The following is a 14,832-nucleotide window of genomic DNA, read 5'->3' on the forward strand; positions in this document are numbered from 1 at the left end:
TGCCCTTAGAAAAAGCAAGCCAGGGGAGGAGTGCTCCTGCCCTCAGGTAGACTGGGCTGGAATGATCCAGGGCCCTGCCCACCATTAGAAATAGGGCAAGTGGGAGTTCCTGAAGGCCTATGGTCAAAATATCATTTATATTTGCATATGAAGTCTCCAGGGAACTTCATGAAGCTGTGTCTACGGATGTGGACTCTGTCCCACCCATTCATCCTGTGGGCCCTTCCAAACTGGAAGGTTTGAATCCTTTTTCAATTCGGGCAAACTTTCTTCTCTTAGTTCTTTGATAATTTTTTCCTCTTTCATTTCTCTCTTGGAGGTTCGGATTCTCAGGTTGATTCTCTATCTCGATTTCTTCTTGGTTTATATTCTGGAAGATCGGTTCAGCGTTTTCCTCTTATATTCAGTATATTATTTTAGCAATCACAGTTTTAATTTCCAGGAACCGTTCTTCCTCTTGAATTGTTCATTTTCCACACGAACCTATTTTTGGTTTATAGATGCATTCTATATCTTCTCAGATCACTCTGAAGTTATAAATCAGAATTATCTTAGAGTTCCCTGAATTAGCTCCGTTTCCTTTGGGGCCTGTTGTTCTGGTTTCTTATCTTGATTTTTCTACTTCCTGGTCTCTCTGTTCTTGGAAGTCAGCTCCCATTCAGCAACCATGGCACTGAGCCCCTTCTCTGTGCCTCTGTGTGAGACAACAGGCCTGGGGGCCGTGGGAATATGACGGCAAGTGCCTGCCCTCGTGGAGCCTCCCATTTCATAATACACAGAGACAGAGTCATGAGAGATCAGATTCCCCAAGCATTGGACCATCCCATGTTTAACGTTTTGGTCTCTTGTCTGCTGGCCCCACTAGACTGTGATCAGGGGCTCACGCTTTATATATTTATCCCAAAGAGGTCCTTGGTAAAAGTTTGATACATCTTGGTTGAATGAAACTAAATTGTTATTGCTGCTATATTTACACACACACACACACACACACACACACACACCACACACAGAGGAATGCTGCTGAGATGTGCCAGGGGCTTCTGGAGGAGTGGGGGAGACCAGAACCAAAAGGCATTTCTCTGGAAGGTTTTGCAGAGGCATGAAGATCAGAGTACCTCCAAGCCCGGTGCCACCTCACCAAGCCCGCTCACCCATCCACTGACTTCCTGAATAAACACCAGAGCTACCGTCGCCCCTTCTCTTTCCAGAAGCTACAAACTCTCACTCTCGCCTGCAGTTTCTGAGCATCCAACCGTCTGCCACCTAACGCCTGAAACCCTGCAGTTGTATCAGCATCATCCTTAGGAGGCAGGGCCAGGCGTTCTCGGCTGCCTGCCTTCCTCTCTCTGCCCTCCTGGGGACTCGAGCAGCTCCCTGCACAGGACAATGGGCCACAGGTCCAGGGTCTCGGGTCATTTGCTCGTGCGTGCATTCCTTCAGTTGGCCATTAACCCTTTCTTAAGGAAACCTTCTATATCAGACTTAGGGCTGGCCTCCAGAAATGTAAAAACCAAAAAAAGATATGATGCCCTCCTTACAGGTTGCAGGAGCTCACTGTCTAGAAGACTGAAGCACTTGACATTTTTCCAGGGGTGAGCAGCATGACTCTGCCTGCCTTGCCTGCCCCGGGCTCCTTCAATTTTCACTGAATTTAACCTCTGCTCCCCCTGCCTCCACACTAGGCTTCAACCTCTTTAAGTAGGTAGGTTCGAGAGACAGGCGTTGGTTGAATGAATGAATGAGGGGAATAGGCCTCGCATGGTGGGCACGGGTCCAGCTTCTTCACCCCCAGGGGACACATTGGCGAACCCCTAAGTATCATGGAATCCCACGGAGACCCGGGGGCAAGCAGAGACCAAAGGGCCTGCAGCCTCCTCCCTGCAGCACCCACCCTGGGGGAGGAGCTGACTCTCGGGCCCAGGCGCCAGCGGGGAGGGCTGTGCTCGTTAAAACCCGGATCAAAGAGAACCGAGAAATGCCTGAGTCTCATTAACAAAGGGCCCAGACGGCCTGGCCCAGGGAGCAGGAGAGAGAGGAGGCTGGGGACGGGGAGGCTCAGGGTGCAAGGAGTCGCTTCTAATGAGCTTCAGGGTTAAAGAGAGAGAGAGAGACACGTGCTAGGATTAGGGCCAGGGCCTGGACCTCGCACTGATGCCTGTTCTGAGCTGCGGCTGTGGTCTGCCCAGAGGAGGAGGCCCGGAGGAGGCCGGGGCTTCCTGGGGCATCCTGCCAGGCGTGGTCACAGAGCCAAGCTCAGCTGTGAAGCTGCGGCCCAGGACAGGATGACAGCGAACGCAGGAATTCCCAGTCTGCCCGCCCTCCCCCGTCACAGGTCGTGCCCTTTGCTCCCCAGATAGTGGGGATGGTTTCTCTCTGAGGAGCCAGCGGCCTCCTCTCCTGGCTCGGTGCAGCGGGGCTGGGCTGGTGCTGCGAGGCTGGGAGCTCAGGCCAGGAATCCAGAAGCGGGGCCTTCTTCCTCCAGGATGTATGAGAGGGCTGCGGGGAGCCCCCCACTGCTGGGAGGAATCTGAGGGCCCAGTGAGCCTGCTGAGCAGAAGCCTCCCCTCCCGAGTCCCAGGGCTGCTCGGGCAAGAGCGCAGGCAGGTGGGAACAGTGGGAGGACAGGAGAGGGTGCAGGTCCAGCTCTGGGGGTGCTCAAGGCTAGAACCCCAGCCCTGCGGGTGCTCAGGGACCGGTTAAGATATAGGAGTTCTGTTTGTAGGACCAAGGCTGCTGGCTTGTGCAGTGTGGCCTGGGCCAAGGGGCATGGCAGGAAGGAGATCGGCTGCTGGGGTGGATGGGTGGCCCAGGGCAGAGGCTGGGATCCAGAGGCCTGGCTAGAACAAAGGTTACAAAGCCCTTCATGGGAGGCTCTTGGGAGGCCCACAGAGGGCAGATGGGTAGGATTCCTGGGGCTCCTTGAAAAGCTTCTTGAGGTCTGTTTGCAAAACACCTGATAATTTGGGTCTCTGGCTCATGAGGCTGGAAAGTGATCTCCCTGGCTCAGGGTTAGGCACGAGGGCAGCAAGGACCAGAGTGGAGATGAGGAGATTGCTCCCCAGACACCCAGACTCCCAGTCCTTGTGATGGAAAGAGAAAGAGAACTGTCTTCAAGGAAAGAGCAGTGAGTTGGGATTTCTTTGCATTTGCATGTTTTTCATACTCCCCCAAGAGGTCAGCTTTTCCCCTTCCCGAGCTCTGTCTCCCTGTCGCCCACCGTCCCACATAGCCTTGTCCACACTGGGGACCGCAGGGGTGTCCAACACGACCCGAGCTCCCGGGGCAGGAGGGACAGAGTTGTCCAGTCCTGGAAACAGCAAGGCATGAGGTCCTGCGGAGCCTCCAGACACCTGCCCTGTGTGTCTGAGTGAATGTGTGTGTATAGGTGTGTAAGCGTGAGAGCGTGATCATGTGTCCGTGTCTGCGATGTGTGTGCATGACAGCAAGTGAGCTACTGTGTGATGCTGCAAGCCCATGTGTACTGCGTGTGTGGTGTGCGTGATGGGGTATGCATGTGGTGGATGTGAGCACGTGGGGCGGCTCCCCAGCCTGCCAGGCCCTGCACTCCCTCCCAGGGACCCTTTGAGTTGATCATGGCGCCCTCCTGGAGCCATGGTTGGTGGATGGAGAGATCAGGATTCCAGGTCTAGCACGGGGCTCCTGGAGTGCTTTCCCCAATTCTCTGGAGAGAGAATCCTTTCTGGTTAACCAGACGGATGGCTTCCAGCCTTTGTCTCCCTCACTTGACCCATCCCATGAGTGTGTATGTGCCGGCAAGCGTACACAAGCACACTGTGTGGTCACTGCACATGGGCCTTGGGGGACTCCACAGGGCCGACCCCAGGTGCACACATCTTGCTGTGGGCACGGGTGGCCTCTGTCTCTAGATGAATATGTTCCCATCCACCGTGAGAATATGGGACATGGCTTTTGAGCCTTTGTCTGGAGCCTCGCTCCAACCAGCACACTGGACAGTGGGTAGGAAGTTACCTTAAATCTGAGGTTGTGTGTCACCCTCTTAAGAAATGAGCCCACTGCCCCGGTCACTGATGCCTCTGCTTCTCTTAGCTCCATGTGGGGTATGTTTGGGCTCTGGGGATGAAGATGGTTGGCCTACCTTCATACGTGCCAGCGATCTCCATCCCCAGAGCCCCCGTCCAGCTGTTCTTCCTTTTATTTATTTTCCAGCCAGGGGCTCCCACATCCCAGAGTCTGGGTGGGCTGGCAAGATCCGGGAAGGTCTTGAGCCTTGGTGGACCTGAAGGCTGGATCTCTGGCAGGAGAATGGAATCCCCGGTGGATTCAGGCAAAACGGAAGGATCTCACTGGGAGTGGGTATGCTTTGGTACTGAAATAAACTCTCAGCCCTGTGAGTCGATGGAGCCTCTGCTCAACCCCAGTGACCACATGTGGCAGAAATTAAGAGCTCAGCCTCTGGAGTCAGATTTGAGTTCAATCCTCTATCACTCATCATGTTGCGAGACCTTAAGTTACTTCATCCTCTGAGCCTCAGTCTCTTCTTCTGTAAAATGGGAACCTCTTACATCACAGATGTGTTGTAAATAGTCCATCTTCAGAAGGCCCTAACAGTTGGGTGATAGAGAAGACCAGTGATTTGTGGGGACTGGTGAGGAGAGGGGCCTCTGCATCTGGAAGGCTCTAGGTAACAGAACATTCCCCATGTCCTCTCCATGGCCCCACCCCAAACACGCAGGCTGGGATGTCAGAGCCAGGAGGATCTTGGAGGCCTTTCAAGGTGGTCAGCTTCTCAGCGCTGGGCTGGGACTGGAGTCCTGCCTTCCTGACTTGGTGGCACTCGTTCTGGGGAACACAACAGTGATTAGAGCATGACCGACAGATCTGGAGTCCATCAGGTCTGGCTTCAAATCCCAGCTCTACCATTCAGTCACCTTACCTCTCCAATACTGTCCTTTCACCCCTAAAATTAAATTAACATTCATCCACACCTTGGGGTTGTGCCAACCAATACAGCAGTCACTTGGGGTAGCTATGGAAATTTAATAAAAATTGAAATAAATAAAATTCATGTTCTCAATTGCACAAGCCACATTTCAGATGCTCAGCAGCCACACGTGGCTAGCGGGCATGGTCCTGGACAGTGAAGACACAGATTGTGGTGAGTGGCTAAGTGCTGCCTTGGTGGCTTGTTGTAAAACGTAAATGAGACGATGCAGATGAAGTACGTACCTTAGAGCCTGGCTCTGAAGAAAAGATGACAGCTGTCACTGTTATTTTTTTATTTTTTATTTTTCTGAAGATCAGTTTATTTGAGAGAGAGAGAGAGAGAGTCGGGTAGAGGGGCAGAGAGAGAAGCTCAAGCAGACTGCAAGCCGGGCACAGGGTCTGACATGGGGCTCGATCCTACTACGACCCTAAGATCACAGCCCTAGCTGAAACCAAGAGTCAGACACTTAACTAACTGAGCCCCCCAGGTGCCCGCAGCTGTCGCTGTTATTATCAGAGCCTCTGGAGTGGTCTTGCTCTCACCAAGGGTGACCTACAGGCCAGGGTGTTCCTTGGGACCAAGATGCTGGCCACAGTCTGGAAACACCACAGAATGTGAGCATAGAGGAGTAACCGCCTACACATCTTGAGCCACCCTCTGACGGTGGGGACAAATCATTCAAGCTCTGTACTTCACTGACAAGGAAACTGAGGCCCTGAGAGGTGACGTGACTTCCCCAAAGTCCCCTGACAGAGCTGAGGCCAGAGTACTGTTTCCTGACTGCTCACCCAGTGAGCCTTGCCACCTGCCCTCATTCGAGGGCACTCCGAGCCCTCGGAGAATTGTCTGGTGGCTTCGTAAAAACTCAGATTTGCAGGCCCCACCTCAGGACGTGGCCTGAGGTCTGCTTTCTTACCAAGAGTTCCAGATGCTTTTGATCCTTAGCAAGTTTGGAGGCACTGGGCCCGGAGATCAGAGTCTGACTGGCTCAGGCCCCTGGTGGGGTAAACATGGCAGGGCCCGGGAGCAGTGACCTCCTCCACCCCTCACACTCCCCTGGATTGGTCTCCCCAGCATAACCCTTCTTTCCCCTTCCCTAACACACATCAGAAATTCTCAGGTGCCCTGGGAAAGGTGAGCAAGTGGAGACCTTTTGGCCTATTCCCATTGGACGAGCCGGGGCAGCCGCTCTGGCCAAGGTGGCCCACACTGCAGCTTGAGGAGGCCTAGAAAGGGCTCAGGCTGCCATAGCGGGGTGCTCCTTAGGGACCGTTTTGGCCTGAGCACCTTGACTTTGCCTCAGGCGGGTTGGCCCAGGAGGGAGCGAGCCCGTCACTCCAGCCCCGGCCGCCAAGAGCAGCCCCGACAAGATGGCTGCTGGCCAGCCCGTCAGTGTTGTTTGGCTCAGGGGGACTGCTCTCTCCAACAGGAAGGCTTTAATCTCCACAGTGGTAATCACGAGTTGAGAGGGACCAGCTTCCCATTCCAGGGAGCTCAGTGGGATTGTGCAACACAGCCCTTTGCAAGGAGAGCCCCCTTTCATCTGAGCACACCAAGTGTCTTGTTATCCATGTGGCCTGGGAACAGAGCGAGCACTTGTCGGCATCTGTTCCCTGTGTACGTGCAGTTTAGCTGTGGCTCTGGGAATTGATGAGCAAAACAGGATTTGGGCGGGGGAGAGGTGCTTAGGCTGGGGGGTGCGGGGTGTGTATCTGGATGGCCCATAATCATCTGGGGTGGGCACTTTCTAGAATGTCTCCCTCCTCTCCACAACTAGCTTCAGACACTCCACATGCCAGTGGGGGAACCTCCCAAGAAAGGAGGCCCCCTTGGGATGGGGAAGAGCTGTGTCTCCTTCTTCCTCCGTTCAGGGCTCAGTAGGTCCCCACAGGGGGCTCTTTGCAGGCCTCAGCCCCTCTGTCTCTTCCCCCCAAAGGAGACTCTCATCTGGCTGAAGCTGAGGAGAGGGGAGGTCAGGCTCGGGGGGCTCGGACACCTGCTCCCCGGAGAAACTGACCCGGAGCATAGTATACGGTTAAATGACCCCTGGAGCTATAGTCACTCACTCATTCACTCACTCACTCATGTATTCACTCAACGCACCTTTAACCAAGGGCTGCTGACGTGTTCTGGCCTCCGGGAAAGAGCTGCACACAAGACACAGAGCCCTTGCTCTGTGGAGTTTATATTCTTGAGAGGGAGGCTGAGATTGGAAATAAATAAACAGGTTAATACCTAATCAAGAGAAGGGCTATGAAAACTGAAGACAGAGCGAGGACAAGGGGAGGAAGGATAATTTCTGATTGGGCGGTTGGGGCACTGGGCTCAGGAAGCATCATCTTCTTCTACCTCTAGCCTGGTGTTAAAAACGTCCTGGATGCCCTCACTGCACTCAGACACCAGAGGTTAAAATACCCGTCGAGGGGGTCCCTGGGTGGCTCAGCGGTTTAGCGCCTGCCTATGGCCCAGGGTGCGATCCTGGAGTCCCGGGATCGAGTCCTACGTTGGGCTCCCTGCATGGAGCCTGCTTCTCCCTCTGCCTGTGTCTCGGCCTCTCTCTCTCTCTATGTCTATCATAAATAAATAAATAAATAGATAAATAAATAAATAAATAAATAAATAATAAATAAATCTTAAAAAAAAAAAAAACCCGTCGAGACCCCTGCCGTGTCCCCTCAGTACCCACGCGGTGGACGACTTCCCTGGGAGTTGATTAGTCCCGTATCTGACTTAATCAACCACAAACCACAGGACTCATGTGTTATGATAAAAATGGGCAGGCTGATGTCATCTCCGGTCCCTGGACGGTTCTACTGCGCTCAGACCTGCAGCTGACAGTGGTTCTGCTCACGTCACCACGGGCTTGGTCTCCAGAAGTGTCCCCTTTAAGGCCCCTCTTCCTGACTTTCACTTTCCCGAACCGACAGCTTGGATGGGCCCTGCCTGGTGCCCCTCTTTTGGGAGGGGGGAGGTGCCAGGGTAGCCTCGCTGAGAAGGGGAGGTCTGCCTGTGGCCTGTCCGCCACGACTGACACGGGCACCCCCACACTGAGAGGGGCTCAGCCAGGGCACGCAGGGCCAGTCCTTCCCTAGGCGGGTGGCGGGTGCCATGGATTTAAAGGCAGGGAGATGACAGAAATCCCTGTTGCCCTGTGGCCTGGAGGGACCCAGTTTGGGAGTGAGGCAGGACCCAGACCCAAGCCATGGCCCTGCTGCTTCCCGGGCTGCCTCAGCCCCTCTGAGCCTCAGTTTCCCCTCTCTGTAAAAGGAGGATCTTTACCGTGCACGAGCCCCTGGCGTGTGGTAGACACCTGCTGCATGACACTGGCCGTGGCTCCCCAGGGCCAACAGCTTAATCTCACTCAGCTTTGGTTGTTTTTTTTTTTTTTTTTTTAATATTTTATTTATTTACTCATGAGAGACACACACAGAGAGGCAGAGACACAGGCAGAGGGAGAAGCAAGCTCCACGCAGGGAGCCCGATGTGGGACTCGATCCTGGGACTCCAGGATCACGCCCTGGGCTGAAGGCAGGCGCTAAACCGTTGAGCCACCCAGGTGTCCCAGCTTTGATTCTTCATCTGTGAAAGTGAGATGTCAATATATTGTCCTCCGGGGGGTTACGTGAGGGTGAAGTGACGCGTGTAAAGTCGCCTGCCACGGGGCCTGGGGCTCAAAAGCGTGTGTCTAATTGACCCTGGGAGCCCGTCCCGGCGTGAGCCAGCAGGTAGGCAGGTGCGCTGAGGGGCAGACTACTGGAGGCCTCTACGCTGCAGAGGACGGGCCCTCCTCCCTGGCCACTGGCTTAGTCAGTGAAGGGAAAGTGAGGGAGGGGAAGTGAGGGAAAGGACTTTCTGGGTACTTTTGCTGATTTCAGTTTTGGTTTCAGGATTGGAACCAACTTCAGGAACGCACCAGCTGACAGAGCTCATAACCAAGGGAGGGCCGCGGGGTGCCAGGCCAGAGGTTAGAGAAAAGTGCAGTCTCATGGCCTCTACTTCCCCTGCGGGAGAGATAGTTCTGCTTCTCCAGGTTCACCATTAGCCTTTCCATCTGCTGACTCATTCTCACACAGCTCCAGCCCCGGAAAGCTGAGCATGTGGAAGGAGGCCTATTAATAGCCTTTTCCTGGGACACTCATCCTGACTTTTCCTAAGACGGTTGGAACGCAAGCGCTGAGGCCCTACCCCTGGTTCTTCTCCCCACCCCGCCACCACTCCCCTCATGGAGACTGAGAAGGAAGAGTTCTGGGCACCGAGTAGTGCCCAGAAGGCTCTGGAGTTTCCTTTCTGTCACTTTCAGATTTGTTGGGATTTCAAAAGGGAGGCCTGTTGATTTTGGTCAGCGAGCAAGGCCGCAGGGGGGCTCTTTCTATAGTGATCCCGGAGGGTTCCACTAGGGGCCCCACATAGCTTGAGAGGGGAAGCTGCAACAAGAGGGAAGGAGGATATAGAACAAATCCCGGAAAATGTCCTGAGGCCCAGTGGAGGGCAGAAAGCCTGCGCGGAGGGAAGCAGCTGGGCCAGTCAGCATGGCTGGGCTTGTGCGGGAAGAGGTTTGGGGGTCCCTGGGCTCCTGCCCACTCCGGGGTACAATTGAACCTGGCCTCCAGTCCACAGAGCAGAGAAGGCACCTGGACTGTATGCAGTGTGCGGCCATGGCGCCGGCCACTGCCTCCATGACCACAGCCCACACAGAACACCCTGCTCTGGGGCATCATCCACTACGGTAAAGAAGGACGGTCCAGTGGAAGAGAAGCCGTGACAGGACAGATTGAGGCCCCCTGAGCAGAGGTGAAGAGATACTAGGTGGTCCAGGTTCTTGGACATCACACTGGGGAAGTGGCCTGCGCCATCCCTATGGGGGCCTTGTGTACAGGTGGGTGAAGAAGGGGCAGCTTCATGTAGCACAGAGCACTGGTTTTTTGTTTTTGTTTTTTATTTCACTTTTACTGCTTATAAGCTATGTGACCTTAGTCAAGAGGTGACCCTCTCTGGGCCTCAGTTTCCTTCACTGCATAAAGGTAGGATTAGGGGCCCCTGGGTGGCTCAATGGTTGAGCACCTGCCTTCAGTTCAGGTCGTGATCCCGGGATCCTGGGATCCAGTCCCACATCGGGCTCCTTGCAGGAGCCTGCTTCTCCCTCTGCCTGTGTCTCTGCCTCTCTCTCTGTGTCTCTCATGAATAAATAAACAAAATCTTAAAAAAAAAAAAAAAAGATAGCATTAGACAAGATGAGTTCGAAGGTCTCTTCCAGTCCTGACCTTCGTAGCTAACACCATGTGCCTATGCAGAAGATGTGGCTTGTACAGGACAAAAGAGAAAAACAACTAAGAGGAAGAAGGGTCGAGAACAACCCCTGGACGGGCCAATGCCCGCGTGCCGCTGTATGCCCACGTCCAGAGCTTACGTCCCGCCGCCATTGCCACCATGCCCAGGAGAAAGGCTGAAGGGGTTGCTAAAGGAGATAAAGCCAAGGTGAAGGATGAGCCACAGAGATCTGCAAGGTGATCCTGCAGACCTGCTCCTCCAAAGCCTGAGCCCAAGCCTAAAAAGGCCCCTGCAAAGAAGGGAGAGAAGGTACCCAAAGGGAAAAAGGGGAAAGCTGATGCTGGCAAGGATGGAAATAACCCTGCAGAAAATGGAGAGGCCCAAACACACCAGCCGCAGAAAGCTGAAGGTGCTGGAGATGCCAAGTGAAGTGTGTGCATTTTTGGTAACTGTGTACTTCTGGTGACTGTACAGTTTGAAATACTATTTTTTATCAAGTTTTATAAAAATGCAGAATTTTGTTTTACTTTTTTTTTTTTTTAAAGCTATGTTGTTAGCACACGGAACACTTCATTGTTGTTTTGGGGGAGGGCCGTATATCACTAATAGAGTATCTCTGAAGCTAGATTGATAACAAGGGGCAAAAACACCTTTCCCTTCTAGTTTTGAGAAACTTCCTCTTGGCTCCCAGGAGGAGGGATTCCTTGATGTTGACAACACATGAGCCACCTTGGTGGTGTGGAAAAACTAAAATTCATTTTTTTTTAATGTCCTCTTCTCCCTCTCTGCCTTCAACATAGACTTGACTCCCTTAAACCCAGAGACCTGCTGGAACCTGACCCCATGAAATGGTTCCCAATATGTCAGGCAACCTGGACTTTACAGTGTCACCGCTGAGATGGCGTCCCTCAAAAGAGTTCCTTTTTTTTAGCTTGTGGGTCTTCAGATTGATAATATTGCCATTTTCATTTCATTTCCTGAAAGTCAGGGTCAGCTTGTGAAAAGTTGTTAAACACCATGCTGAATGTGAACGGTCAGCCCTCACTCTAAACTTCCCTGGTCAGAGCATCGCATGAAGACTTCATTGGGTTTTATAGTGGCTTTCTGATTTTGGTAGGCCATTGAAGAAGGGAGTTTGAAAGCTGTATACTGTTAATGATCGTCCGTCCATGTCCTGCCTGAAATACCATGATTACTTATGAAAAGTATCTTTAATAAAGCTGGATACAGTTTGGCTTGGAACAAAAAAAAAGAAAAAAGAAAAAGAAAGAAAGAAAAGAGAAAAACAGCTAAGAGAGTCCACAGGGGACCAAGAAGGGAGCCTTGGGGTTCTCTCCCTCTTTCCCTCTCTTATCCCTTTCATTAGAAAAGCCTCCCCTGGGATGCCTGGGTGGTGCAGCGGTTGAGCATCTGCCTTCAGCCCAGGGTGTGATCCCGGAGTCTTGGGATCAAATCCCACGTTGGACTCCTGCATGGGATCTGCTTCTTCCTCTGCCTATGTCTCTGTCTCTCTCATGAATAAGTAAATAACATCTTTAAAAAATAAAAAAGTTTAAAGAAAAGCCTCCCCTTGTCCCCTCCCGCCCCCCACTCGCTGGGGGTCCCTGCTGCAGGGGGAAGCAGAGTCCAGGGTGAAGCTTTTCTGGGCCTGAGAGGAGCCTCCACCATCAGGCTCCAGCTGAGGCTGCTCCTCCTCCATCCCTGCTCTAAGCCTCCAGGGCTTCCCTTTTTTCTTGGGGCTCTACCTCCTGAGGGGGTGGCCTGGGAGGACCCTGAAGGAAGGGGTTGTGGGCAATGAGCAGGAAGCTTGGCCTGCTGGGACAGGGGTGCTGGGAAGAGAGGCAGAGAAGGGGGGAGGCCTTGACAGAGAAGGTAGGTGCTCCCCTCACTTCACCCCCAACACCAGCAAGACCTGCGTGGCCCCAAATATCCTCTGCTTTCTTCTGTCCATCTTTAAAGTGACCAAACCTGCCCTTTCTGCTCAGGATGGGGTTGGGGACGTTCACACAGCCCTTAGCCTGTTGCTTCACTAGCCCTGGCAACGGGGAGGTGGAGTCACCCTGTTGGGGGACAGAAAATTGACTGTTGGGGGTGCGAAGAGCCCTGGCCCAGCTCCAGGATACTATTACATCATTTCGGGGGGGAATCCAGGCAGGGACAAGCCTCCTCTGCCCCCCTGAGCTCGGCAAGAAGGGAAGATGGAAACAGCTGACATGATTTCCCGGCTGGCGCTCCCGCCCGCACGTCTGTCTAACAGTTGCTCAAGCCCCCAGAAGCCACCTTGCACACGGCCCCTGGATCCAGATTTCCGTAAAGCAGTGCCAGGGAACCATGGGGGAAGGGAGGGGCATCTGGCTAATGAACTCGCTTTGAGCCAAGAGGGAGTTTTGGGTTTGAAAATGGAGTGTCTTTTGCTCTGTGACTATTTCTCTGGCATTCACTTGCCGCCTGTGAAAGAGAGGCTTTTGGCCAAAGAGCAGGTCTTCCTGGAACAAATAGACCAGTGAGAACTAACCCAGCACAAAGAAAGAGTATTTTTCCTTTTCGGCAGGGTATCCACAATTACAATAAACATGTAGCGAGCACCAGCTGGAGGGGAGCCATGTGCTAGGAGGACAGATTCCGGAATCAGACTGGCTGGTTCCAATGAGGACCCTCTGACTGCAGGTGTGACGTGGCCTCGACTTCCTCATCTGTAAATGGAGGTAAGGGTGAGGCTTAGACTGAGGGTCTTTTTTTTTTTTTTGAATAAAGCAGTTGGAACTGTACCTGGTACATGGTGAATGCTCAGTGGCTATTTAACTATTGTTCTCATGTAGCACAGAGCACCGGTTGATGCTAATTCTGATAACTGGATCAGCAGTTACTACATATAACTGATATATTGATAACTATTATCATTTTATTACAGACATTTAGGACCTTCACTTCTACTGTTAAGGACATTTATAATCTAGTTAAATGGATAAGCAACAAGCACATGCAAATTTAGGTGATAAATAACACTTTAAATAATCTAGTACAGTGGCACACAAATGGGGTATAGGATTGATGGCCAAATGGGTGGTACTGCTTCCTGAAAGGCCAGACTGGTCCTGCTGGGCCCACAGTCCATTTCTAGATGGCCAAGACTTCCTTCCCTCCATCCTGTGGAAGGGACAGACTGATGGAGACTACACAATCCACCACCAGACCACAGGTGCTTGGATGGGGGATGAAGACTTGGCCTAGTGACGGGCCCTACCATTGGCCAACCAGGGATTGGGCCCATGGAGAAAACGAGACACAGGCTGAGGGAGAAAAAGCTGAAAAGGACATCCTGAGGTAGAAGCGAGGACATGGGGGCACATGTACCCCGACATTACAAGAACACAACAGTGACTGAGAGGCTGCCATTCACAGAGATGGGACCCGAGGAGACACAGATCAGAAAACAGCACGCAGAGGCAACCAGGAGGCTCCTGAGGAGAGATGAGAAGGAGCAACCCTGGGAACTGCCTCAGGAACTTCTGAACGACCTTCTAAAGGAACTTAAGTCAGTCTGACTCTTGGGACCGAGAAAGTGGGGCTGTAGTTCGGAGGAGGAAGGGACCACGGGGCTGTATTAGCCTGAGGAGAGGACACAGGTTCTTGTCTGGGAGGCCAGGAGGACGTTAAAGGGGCAGAGGGGCTGGAGGAAGGAGCACCCAGAGGACAGTCATGGTGCTGGAAAGGCATGAGGAGTATCTGAGGAGATGCGAGTAGACTGGTTGGTTGGAGCCAATGATTGGGTCAGAATTTAGAAATATTCAGAAAGATTACTCGTTGTATCAGGATGATATCAATGGCCACTATCAATGGAAATCCAACCAAACTCAATAAATTCTAATGGGAACAGACTGGTTCGAGTTTGGGAAAAGTCAGCAGGTGCAGCAGACTTCAGTAGAAGCCCAATCCAGGGTTCAAAGGCCACACAGCAAGGACCTTGCATTTATGCCTTTTTTGAAGGAAGCATCATCCTAGACCCACTGGCCTGGCTTTAGGTCAATCTGCCAAATGACCAGTGTGCCAAAAACATCATTTAAGAAATATTCTTTTTTAAAAACAGTCAATGAAAATGCATATATTTTTAATTTGATTCAGAAACTGGCTTTTAGCTAATTGACTTTCAGAAAATTGTTTTTAGGCAAATTGCCCTGCTTTCAGCTATTCTTGGAAATGCAGATGGCTGGTATCAGCCCCTAGGCTATTCGCTTCTCTATTCAGGTTCCAGAGGAGAAAGAGCCTCTGTGCCCTGGTCTGACCAGCACAAGTCCTGCGGTCCACTTTGGTGGGTCAGCTGGGCTCACATGCCATCCCTTGAACCAATGACACTGGCCTGGAGAGTGTGCTGGCTGGTGTGGACCTAGTTCAGAGGCTTTTAATGAAGCAGTCACTAGGGCCAGGGTGATGGCTTATGCCAGTTGAGCCCAGCGCTTGAGGCTAGGGGTAGATAAAATCATACTAGGGTGCATGACTGGGAGACTTGATGGAAAGACCTTGGAGGTCACAGGTGTTGAGAAGGCAATAAGCAACACTGCTTACAGCTGGGGACAGTCTTGAGCAGCCAGCCAAAG

The 14,832-nt window shown here is 52.5% G+C and overlaps 1 pseudogene; it reads left to right on the plus strand.

Moving 5' to 3' along the window:
* The first annotated feature begins 10,396 nt into the window (after positions 1-10,396).
* On the plus strand, positions 10,397-10,822 carry LOC112907160 (non-histone chromosomal protein HMG-17 pseudogene; annotated as a pseudogene).
* The last annotated feature ends 4,010 nt before the right edge of the window (positions 10,823-14,832 follow it).

The sequence above is a fragment of the Vulpes vulpes genome, chromosome 13 (genome assembly GCF_048418805.1).
Source record: "Vulpes vulpes isolate BD-2025 chromosome 13, VulVul3, whole genome shotgun sequence".
In the NCBI taxonomy this organism is placed as follows: domain Eukaryota; kingdom Metazoa; phylum Chordata; class Mammalia; order Carnivora; family Canidae; genus Vulpes; species Vulpes vulpes.